The 11,908-nt window shown below is 40.7% G+C and overlaps 1 long non-coding RNA gene across 1 annotated transcript; it reads left to right on the top strand.

The window, feature by feature from the left end:
* Positions 1-274: 274 nt before the first annotated feature.
* On the top strand, positions 275-11,132 carry LOC118988023 (uncharacterized). Its single transcript, XR_005066695.1, has 3 exons — positions 275-285; positions 6,549-6,556; positions 10,998-11,132. It is a non-coding gene; the product is annotated as an uncharacterized LOC118988023 (long non-coding RNA).
* The last annotated feature ends 776 nt before the right edge of the window (positions 11,133-11,908 follow it).

The raw sequence follows: 11,908 nt of genomic DNA, 5'->3' as shown, positions 1-11,908 counted from the left end.
TGCTGTTAATTAGGGAAAACCTAGCAGTCTCCCCCACTGAGAAGTGGCTGTGGCACAACCCTCACAAACGCAGGACACTAATGTGTGAGGCTCTTCCACAGTGTGCTGTGACGAGCAGGACACGGTGGCAGGGGGTGGAGTGAAGAGGGAGGGTGAGGATCGAGAGGCACGGCTTGTCCCCAGAACTACACCTGGAGGGGAAATGGTGCAGAGATGTGTGAACCTCCGGTCATGGCTCGGAGCCTTTAAACAGCTGAACGTGCCCCGCTGTGTTCCTGCTCTTCAGTGATCTGTGATCACATCGAATCCAGAAGCTGACCCGAAGGCACTGGAAGGTGCTTCATTTTTAGAATGATTATATGAACTAAATTGTTCTTAAGGCAGTGAGGCTAAACGTTGACAGAGTGTCAGAGTTTGAAGGCAAAACAGGTTGTGACATTCTATCCAGTAACCGCACCACCTTAATCTGAAACCCAGTGTTCTCTGAATCAAACTCTGAATAAGGATTTTCTAGGGAACTTGTGAAATGCAAAAGTTCCTGGGCCCCATTTCCAGAGATTCGGACTCATCATGTCCTGGGTCGCAGTGGAGGGTGAAAGGACTTTGAACGAGCCCTCTGGATAATGCTGGGACAGCCGGTCTGGGTCCTAAAGGCTGGGCGCTGCTGCTCCCAGATGTGGTGGCAGCGTGAATTGTCTAGCTGATTCTGTGCTACTAGTGGGCAAAGGCGTGATCCATGTGAACTAATACTAACGCACTTGTATATGGTGATAGAATCGTGTCAGAGAAATACACAACATGCTACTCTGTGCTTACTATTGGTTCCCCCCAAATCCAACAGGCTTGTGGGAGAAAATAATCTGCACATCACCTTGCAGTTTTCAACTATATTTAAAGACATACAGATGCTTAAGTTTAAGTGCAGAGCTGGCTAATCCCTATACTATTGAGTAACTACTGGCATTAACTAATTAATATTGGAGCTAGTGCAGGAGCTAATATTAATAATGGAGCTAATATTAATATTGGAGCTGGCTGAGAATGAATGCATCATATTTCTGTCCCCACACTCAAGCAGCTGATCAAGTGTTTGTCAACAAAGCAAAAAGTAGATTTTTATGAAATATGTGTTGAATATTAGGCAGATGTTGACCTTGGCCAAGGTCCATGCTTTTATCATTGTGTGTGTGTGTGTATGTTAATGACTGATTGATACAGCTCACATTAATTGTTAGTTACTCATCAGCTAGTCTAGTAATTTTCAACAACAACCCTGAAATGTTGTTATCCCCATTTTATGGGTGAGGGTACTGGGCTCAAGGACATTAACTTGTAAGTAGCAAAACTGAGGTCTCCAGCCGGTGGGTGAGTACTTTTCTTTACATCCTTCCATCCCACAAAATGCATCCCTTTGATCCCTGACTGGTTTTGTGGGCCTGGGCTTATGGATCTGAACTCAGGGGAACCACCCCTCACTCTTTAGATACCTCTTCTTACACTGAATACTCCGAAGCAATGTGTTTAAGGTTAAATTCCAGATAATTGTGAAGAGAGCAAAGCTTCCTAATCCCATTCTTGGATCCCTCCATTTCCAGGTACCTAGTATTTCAATGCTTTCTCCTGGCCATGCATTTCTGATGCAGCCTGCCTGTGATAGTTAACTTTATGAACTGACTTGCCTGGATCAGGGGGTGTCCAGATATTTGGGGTTATTTGGAGGTGTGTCTTTGAGAGGGTTCTGGATGAGATTAGTATTTGAATCCATGGGCAGAGGAAAGCAGATTGCCCTTCCCATTGTGAGTGGGGCTTCATCCAATCCATGGAGGGTCTTAGTAGAACAGAAGGGTGGAGGGAGAGTTCACTCTGCCTGACAGCTCAGAGGGGACATCAGTCTTCTCCTGCCTTTGGACTGGAACCATGGGACCCCTGGTTCTCAGACACTTGCACTCAGACTGAACTACACCCTGGGCTTTCCTGGGCCTCCAGCTCGCAGATGGGAGAGTGTGGGACTTCTCAGCCTCCATTATCATGTAAGCAATTCTTTGTAATAAATCTCATATACATATGTGTTTTTGTATCTCTCCTTATAGTACATAAACCAATGGGACATTGGTGTATATGCATGTAGATATATGATATATGTTTTAATAACCTATATATGGTATATATGATAACCCGTTGGTTCAGTTTCTCTGGAGAACCCTGGCTGACACACTGTCCTAACTGCTATTGCCCTAAAATGTGTGCCTTTCTACATTCTCCTGATTTAAACCTACCTGTCCTAGGTAGGTTCCAGTCTCTCATCTTTTGCTGTCTCTTAGCTCTCAGCCCGTTAATCAAATACACAAATCTATTCAGGGGCAATGTCCTCTTGTATAAGGTGCATAGTTACGCTGGTGCAAGAACTCCTCCCGTTGATGTCTGAACTGGAGGGAGTGTTGACAGAAATCTCTGTGACAAGTTTGTGGTGGTGGCAGAAGTTCAAATCATACCTTGTGTGCCTCCTTCATTGGCTGGGATTCCCTGAATCCTACCGCTGTTCAGTTACTTACAGCCCCCTCGCCCCAGGGGACCCCTGCAGCTGTCAAAGGGCTGTTATCCAAGTCCATCGATAGGTCTCTCTCCTGGCCACAGCCGGGCTGATCACGGAGGAACTCTCTAGCTTTGAGAATCAAACGTGCATGAGGGTAATTCGCTAACACTTGCTGTTTGTCAGGGAGACTCGGCTGCTGTCCCCGATGCTGGTCGTAGTGGCGATCTTCTTCTGCGAGGCAGTTCCAGCTGCTCTTCCAGCCTGAGAGAGCAATTCCTGGGAAGCAGGTTCACTGTTGTCCTCATTATGCCATCAACGGCCTCAGCAATGGCTCCCTATGAAATGTTGGGATATATTTTGGAAGTGAAGCTAAAATTAACACCTGGAACTATTTCTGGGTGCGTGAATCAAACATTACTTTTTATAGTGCTTATTCTCTTGGCCCCGAGAAATTTAATTTAGCAAGCTTTAAACTTATCTGAAAAAATAAAATATTGAGTTTAATTAAATCAATTAAGGGAAAATTTGGCCTAGTTTCCATTTGCCCATTTGGATCCTGCAAAGCACAGAGTGTTTCCGGATGAAAACCATCCCTTGAATGTTAGACCCTGGGCTGTAAGAGCGGGCATGCGGTTGTGTGGCGTGACTCATGTGAAATAATATTAAAGCATTTCACCACAGCCAACATAAAAAGGACACTATTTAATTGACATACCATTGGTGACGTCAGGTGAGGAAAAGACATGTATTTCCTGAAAAAAATCATAACCAGAATTTGAGAATGATCTTATTGGCAAGTTTGAGCTTCTGAAAGAATAAAGCAGAGCTTCTACACTTGGTATTTTTTTAAATGGGAAAAGATGAAGTGTTGTTAAACACCCATTCATCTATTACTCATTTTGTCATACTCATTTTAAGTCTTTATTAATAAAAGAAAAAATCAATATACAATTAACGGCCCCCTTTATTCGAGCCATGTGACCTTGGGCAAGTTCCCCAACCTCTGTTTCTGCGTTTCAGTTGCTTCATCCATTACACAAGGACTGTACTGTCCAGAACCTCGTGGAGTTGTTGAAAGGGTTAAATGAATAACCGTGTAAAGAACTGAGGACAGAGTCTGATGCACCGAAGCTCGACTGATGTCCTCTGGCATCGCTCCCCCTCACCCCCGCTCTTCCCCCAGAGACAGTCTTGCCCTGGCATGACTGCGTGCCCTTCTAGTCAACGTTTGCATGCCTGTAGTGCATGATAGTTGTGTCTTTCAAAGGCGACCTAAGTGTACAAATGTTACTCAGAGGGCATTGCCATTCTGCGTGTGCCCTTCTTGCGCAAACTTTTTCTCAGTGCTAGGTCTTTGAGATCTCCATGTTAAGAGATATAGATCAAGTTCATCCATTTTAATTCCACTATAACATTTGGTTTGCTGAATATACTGTACCTTATTCATTCATCTTTCCTCTCATGGTCATTTAGTTTATGTCTAGTTTTTGTAACTGAAAATGCTGCCGTCAGCATTTATAGATGTGTCACCCTGTGTATATTAGTGTATACTTTTTTATATGGGGCTTCCCCATACCACTCACTTGGGCCACATCGCCACATGTCACTGTAGCTCTAGAGCAAGGCTACCCCAAGGGCTGAAGAGGGCAGTGTCTTGTGACACAACCACAGTGCATTTATAAATGCAATGCAGACCTGTTGGGAAGCTGTGTCCCAGAGGAAACTGGGACTTCAAATTAGGGTACGTGCCCTACACCAGTAGCACCCCCTCCATGGCACACACAAACCCCACACTTACACAAGCGCACACATACATTTGCATTTGCACATGTACACACACTGGGACTTTCCCTGTATTTGACCTGCTTGAAGGCCACATGGAAGTTCCCACTGCCACATGTACCATCTCCTTAGCCTGTGTAACAAAAGAAAGATCTCTTATCCACCTGGGATCTTCATACAGTATTGTGCCCCAAAGGAGCAATTCCCCAAAGGAGCAATATCCCCAAAGGAGATATTGGGGTCCGCACAGTACCCTTTAATTGAGGGTCTGTAAATTTGCTGTAGCACTTCATGTCTTTCCTTGCACAGATTTCTGTTAAAGACCAAAGCAGGTGGAACTTAAAATCCAGATAAAATACATAAACCCAGTTAAAGTTGAATTTCAGATAAATAACAAGTAATTTTATATTAATTTTAGCATAAATTTATCCCGAAGTAACATGTCTCCATGTGTGCCATGGGAACATACTGATAGTTAAAAAGTATTTGTTGATTTCTGAAAGTCAAATTTAAATAGGCATCCTGTGTGTGTGTGTGAGTTGGTGTTTGCTAAATTTGGCAAACCTGGTAGGTACAGTTAGAGACGGTTTTGTCATCCACGAGGGATGATCTGAATTTAGATATGTTGACGCATAGGTGGATGGACACATTTTGTTGAATGGTCCCTTCTCCTGGTTGTCAGAAAACACATGGTACCAGCAGGGACTCCTGTGAGGTTAAGAAATTAGGTAAGAAATGCAGAGGGCATTGTGTCTTATTTTATTGGGACAGTGAACTCATGGCAACTCCTTGGTCTTTATCCATCTGTGTTAGATTACAACTGTTCAGGAATTGTGGGAAGCATGCTGGGAAACGCCTGTCTGTGAGAAGCACAGCCTGCAATTCTCACTGAGAGGAGGAGAAAGTGAACACGAGGCTCATTCACCAGGGCTCGGTCTTGGCTCACCTGCACTATTGGCATGATGTAAGAGGGAAGGAGGCAAACAACTCCATATTTATTTCATGTTATGCAGATCAACAATAGGCCTTTGAGTAAAGGATACTTATGTTGAAAGTGTTAGTGGTTTTTATTTTCCAGAACATTTATTCAGACTTGTAGAGGAAACATTTCTATTACCTTTGCAAAATGATGATTTGATATTATAAATTCATATACACTCTTCATTTGGACTCAAATGTCCTGCTCATTGCCACCCAGCAATCAATTCTCAGCTTATTTGTTCATTTCTGTCATGTATTTATTAGATCTATATAACAGGTATATTTAGTGTTTTTTTTAATAAAAATGCACTTAATCATTAATATAATGTTGGTAAACAAACTACATCAGGCCTCATTCCTTTTAATTGTTGTTAATTTACAATGAGCCGTGCTTCATTTTAGCAATAAGTAATATTCAATTTGTATACATGAGCTAAATGAAAAAACTTTATTTCATTAAAATATGCACTTTTAATAAAAATTTACATTTTACATTTAGTAATTATCAAAATTTGGAATATATTTAGTTTTTGATCAATGGTAATTTGTAGTAATTAATATAATAGTAATTAAATATAAAAGTAATATTTAAACTACTATTTAAAATCATTTAATGGTAATTTTTAAATCAAAAATTTTCTTAACCCCCAGTCTTAGAGGCACAAGAAAAAAATCTTGCAATTTATTTTTACATACACATTTCTGTAATAGAAATATGGTAGAATAACTAATAAAAGACACTCAAGCAGAAAAATATAATACAGTGTGATAAACTTCAGGGGTGATGTGCAACAAAAATACAATTTTAAAAAAAGTGGTTAAATTCCAATGTTAAAAAGGGCTCTTTGTGTATTAAAAATAGATATTATTGTTTATCTTATGCCACTTTTAAACAGATTTAAAATAATGATATCACAGTTTTATTTTTTTTAATCACAATTGCAAAATTACATCTTCTGCAGCTGGAGGTCAGGGACTTTGGGTCCTCATTTATGTCTATTTAAAATTTTGCAAGTGGCTGCCTGGTGTTTCAAAATTATTTGACACAGTACGTGTGCAAAAAATGTAGCTTCCCAACAGCTCTCCGGTGTGCCCACCGAGGAAACGCTGTGGAGGAGGGTGTGCCTATCCTGAGCTAGAGTTTGCCAAATTCTAAGTAAGTGGTTTCACCATTTTACACTCCCATTAGCAGTGTATGGTAATTCTCAGATTTTGACATTTTCTCACACAGTTAGTATTGTCAGCCTTTAAGGTTTGTTAGTCAGAGGTGTAAAGTGCTGTCACTTTGTGGTATTACATTTGCACTTCCCTGGGGACTGGTGAGGCTGAACTTTTCGTGTGTGTTTTAGCCATTTGTATTTCCTCTGTTGGGTGCCTTCTCTTATCTCTGTCCATCTTTCATTTGTCGATGTACATATTTGTGATGGAGGGAACTAGTTTTTATAGCATGTTGAATTTTGCTGTTTATTGTGGAGAAAACACCTTTAAACTTCCTTTACTCCTAATTTTCAACCTTGTCCTTAAGTAGCCCAAAATACTTCCTAAATGTAACAAAGTATTCATGTTCTTGATTTGCCGCTAGGTTTCCTCTATAGAAATTAACTGCTGATTGTCCTTTCCATATAAAGCATCAAGCCATGTGGACTTCTGACTACACAATGAGAATTACATATTTTACATGTCTAAATGTATGGGTAACTTGACATAAATGAAAAAATATACAAAACAAAAGCTATGTGTCAGCTTACTAAAAATCTAGGGTCATGCTGATTTGTTTAATAAGATTTGATTCTTTTACATATGAACTTGTTTAGGAAAAGGGTTCCCTCCTGAGGTATTTGGTGATTATGTGAACTACAGGCCATGGAGCTGATTGGCCAGGGCAGTGGGCATAAATCGAGCCCTTGGAATATCACTGGTTTATGGAATGGGCTGCACCTCATGGGTGATACAGAAAATGGCTTTACTTTTCCTCCCACCGCTATTTTCAGTTCTGATGATCAGATCCCCCTTCCTGGCCCCTGGATACCAAGCAATCCGAAAACTTTTTCAGTGGTAAGAAACTTTCCTTCCAGTGATTAGGATCCACTTTAAAGGGTTAAAAAATTCAGTCTGATCCAGCAGAAAACATCCACTTTAGAGCCAGCTTCAATCTTCTGTTCCCTCAGCCCTAACCTGAGGTCTGTAACTCAGACCTGTGGGAAAGTGGATGTGGTCTCTGGTTTCACACTTCTCATTTCTCTTTTCCTCTGACCAGAAAGAGAGGGAGGATCAGAGGGTGAGGAAGGGAGACCCAAAGCAGAGGGAGACACTAGGTCCTTTTACTTAGCTGGTGTCCTTTGTGATTCTCTGGTATGGGCAGTGTCTGGGTGCTGGCTGTTACACTGTAGGTCATGGGGTTTTTTGTTGTTTCTACATATATCCATTCTGATGTAGTTCTGTGCTCTCCGGATGATCTTCTCAAACCTGCAGTTCCTTCCCCAATGCTTTCTCCTTGTCTTGCTGTGGGGAGTTACTCCAGCCAGGCTTCCCACTTCAAATTCTGTAGGCTGTGGCTTCTCCAAGTGTGGTCCAGGGGACGGCAGCATCATCGTCACCTGGAACCTGTTAGAAATGAGGAACCTCCGGCTCCATCCTCAATGGACTGAATGAAAATCTGCTTTATTCAGTGGTTCTCCAGGTGATTCACGTGCAAAATGAAGTTGAGAAGCCTGACCTCTGCCAGAGGCAGTCTCTGGTCTCTGTCCAGGTTGACCTTGAACCTCAAGGGATGCCTGTAAGGCTCTCTGAAGTTCTTGGAAAACACTCTATCTACATCTACCGTGAACTTCTCTAGCTCAGTGCCATCCAGCTGGGAAACCTTATTGCAGGAACCCCTAATTTCTATGAGACCTTTTTCCAGGTGCCATCATTGCTTGGTCTGGAAGAGGGGCGCTTTCATTTCTTTCTCCATAAATAAAGAGGAGAAAAATCCAGAACTTTCCTCTGGAAGCCTAAAGTCACTGCCTTCCTGACCCTCTGAACAAACTGCAGTCTTTTGCCTAGAATGGCTAGGTTAAGGGCAAGAGGGGAGGACCAAAGGACCAGCTGTCATTCAGCAAGGTTTGAAGGGAGGTGTCGGACAGATTCACAGGTGCTCTTATCAGAATGATAATTGAAAAGTTATATTCTTCCCTTTACAGGGAAGAATATAACATGAAATGTGGTCTAATTTTGGAAATTCTTTTCACATGATAAAAATGCCAACGTTGGTTAGAATAAATGAAGTGTAATTTATAGGCTATGTTATTTAGACTACCACTTGTAGTGAAAAGAACTAAGATAGTTGGATAAAACTGAAATAGAAAAACATCTTGAGAGCATCTGACAAGAGTCGGGTAGCAGGGAGGTAAGCAGAGCTCAGAGCTGTTTTTGAATTGCCTGCAGGGCAAACCTGGGGTTCACTTACCATGGGCTTGAGGTACAGAAATGAAAGGATCTCCTAAGAAAAGGGGTCTAGTAGGAGACCCCCCACATTGAGCTTAGACTTTTAAGGACTGAGATATCCCCAGAGTAAGTCCGTAACCAAGCCCGCCCCACCCATACCTCAATTGCCATTTCTACCCCTGCCTCTCCTCAGAAGAGGTTGCTTTGAGTTGGTGGGAAGGGAGGAAAGTGGGGAAAAACTTTGCTGTGGTCTAGGGAACCCCAGGTGCCTTTTTAAAAAACAAAATATACTCATTTATTTTTAAGTATGTTACTTGAAATTAAATGTATTATTCATATACCTTACATTATGCTATGTAAACTTGGAGTCATCTAATTTTTCTTCTGTATTAAAATGGCTTTTAAGTGAGTCATGGTAATAATCTTGGATATAATAATATTTATCACTCTTTTGGGGGGCAGTAGATTGATTGATTGATTTTTTATTTATTCTTGATTGTGATTTTTCCTCCATTACTATTTGGTTCTGTTATACCTCCCTCTTCCCAGCAATTATACAACATGCTACTGTAGTAGCACTGGACCACTGTAGTCCATGTCCATGAGTCCTTTTTCCTTTTTGCTCAATCCCTCCACCCCCTAACCTCCCCTCCACTCAGCTGTCATCCTGCTCTCCATTTATGAGTCTGTCCCCATTCTCCTTTTTGGTTCAGTTTGTTCATTAGATTCCACATGTCAGTGAAATCATGGTATTTTCCTTTCTCTGACTGGCTTATTTCATTTAGCATAATGTTCTCCAGGTCCATCTATACTGTTGCAAAGGCTAAAAAGTTTTTAAAGGTTTTATTTATTTGTTGTTAGAGGGGAAGGGAAGGAGAGAGGGAGAGAAATATCAATGCGTGGTTGCCTCTCATGTGTCCCCTGCTGGGAACTGGCCTGCAACCCAGACATGTGCCCTGGCTGGGAATCAAACTGTGATCCTTTGGTTTGCAGGCCTGCGCTCAATCCACTGAGCTACACCAGCCAGGGCAAAAATTTCTTTTTTATTGCTTAGTAGTATTCTATTGTGTAAACATCCCATAGTTGTTTTATCCACTCATCTACTGATGGACACTTGGCTGCTTCCATATCTTGGCGATTGTAAATAATGCTACAGTGAACATAGGGGTGCTTATGTTGTTTCAGATTAGTGTTTTGGGTTCCTTTAGATGTATTCCCAGCAATGGGATCACTGGGTCGCAAAGGCAGATCCATTTTTAATTTTTGAGGTATCTCCATACTGCTTTCCACAGTGGCTGCACAGTCTGCATTCCCAGAAATGGTGCAAAAATGCACCCCTTTCCCCACATCCTTATCAGCACTTGTCTGTTGATTTATTGATGATGGCCATTCTGACAGGTGTGAGATGGTACCTCATTGTGGTTTTAATTTGCATTTCTCTGGTGATTAGTGACATTGAGCATATTTTCATTTGTCTATTGGTCATCTGTATGTACTCTTTGGAGAAGTATCTACTTAGGTCCTTTGCCCATTTTTTAATTGGGTTGTTTGTTTTTTTTATTGTTGAGTTTTGTAAGTTCTTTATAAATTTTGGATATTAACCCCTTATCAGAGGTATCGGCAAACATGTTCTCCCATTCTGTGGGTTGCCTTTTAATTTTGTTGACGATTTCCTTTGCTGTGCAAAAACTTTTTAGTTTCATATAGTCCTGTTTCTTTCTTTCTTTCTTGTGTGTCCCTTGTTTGGGGAGATATATCTGATAAAATATTACTATGAGCAATGCCTGAGATTTTGCTGCCTATGTTTTCTTCTATGATTTTTATGGTTTGGGGTCTAATATGTAAGTCTTTAATCCATTTTGAATTTATTCTTGTGTGGTATAAGAAGGTGGTCTGCTTTCATTTTCCTGCACATATCTGTCCAATTTTTAATGCCATTTATTGAATAAACTATCTTTAGCCCATTGTGTATGCTTGCTTCCTAGATTGAATATTAGTTGACTATAAAAGTGTGGGCTTATTTCTGGGCTCTCTATTCTATTCCATTGATCTATGTGTCTGTTTTTATGTCAGTACCATGCTGTTTTGATTACTATGATCTTATAGTATAGTTTAATATTAGGTAGTGTGATTCCTCCACCTTTGTTCTTTCTCGGGTCACTGTTGCTATATGGGGACTTTTGTGGTTCCACATAAATGTTTGTTCTAGTTCTGTGGAATACGTCATCGGAGTCTTCATAGGAAGTACGTTGAATCCACAGATCACTTTGGGTAGTATGGACATTTTAATGATGTTAATTCTTCCTAAGCATGAACATGTTATGTGCTTCCACAATTTGTATCTTCTTCAGTTTCTTTCTTCAGTATCTTATAATTTTCTGAGTACAGGTCTTTCACATCCTAAGTTAGGTTTATTCCTAGGTATTTTATTCTTTTTGTAGCATGTTCCATGTGCACTTGAAAAGTATGTATATTCTGCTGCTTTGGGATGAAATGCTCTGAAGATATCAATTAAATCCATTTGATCTAGTGTGTCGTTTAAGGCCACTGCCTTCTTGTTGATTTTCTGTCTGGAAGATCTATGCGTTGAAGTCAATGGGGTGTTAAAATCCCCAACTATGACTGTATTTCTGTAGATCTTTCCCTTTATGTCCATCAGGATTTGCCTCACATGTTTAGGTGCTCTGATGTTGGGTGTGTGAAGGTTTACTAGGGTTATATCTTGTTGGATTGCTTCCTTTATCATTATGTAGTGTCCTTCTTTGTCTCTTAGTATAGCCTTGGTTTTAAAGTCTATTTTGTCAGATATAAGTACTGCTATTCCACCTTTGTTTCCCTTTCCATTTGCATGAAATAGCTTTTTCCATCTTTTTACTTTTAATCTGTGTGTATCTTTTGATCTGAGATGTGTCTCTTTGAGGCAGCTTATATATGGGTCTTCTTTTCTTATCCAGGCCTTCTTAATTTAATTTGAGGTGGTTCAGAGTGAGCTGTGATTCTTCCAGGCACCTGGAAGAATCAAATGCAAATCCTCTTTGGGAGAAGCCTAGTTTTCAAAGAACTCCCTTTTAAGTCTTTCAAAGATGATGCTCTGTAGGGCCTTTATTCCTTGTAAGGGTTCCTGTGTCATGTAAAATGTAATATAAATGTATATGTTTTTCTCCTGTTAATCTGTTTTATGTCAGT

This window comes from Sturnira hondurensis, unplaced genomic scaffold (assembly GCF_014824575.4).
Source record: "Sturnira hondurensis isolate 20B ecotype Veracruz unplaced genomic scaffold, ASM1482457v3 Scaffold0005563, whole genome shotgun sequence".
Lineage (NCBI taxonomy): Eukaryota > Metazoa > Chordata > Mammalia > Chiroptera > Phyllostomidae > Sturnira > Sturnira hondurensis.
The sequence above is the reverse complement of the archived record's forward strand: the minus strand, read 5'-3'. Positions and strand labels throughout refer to the sequence as shown.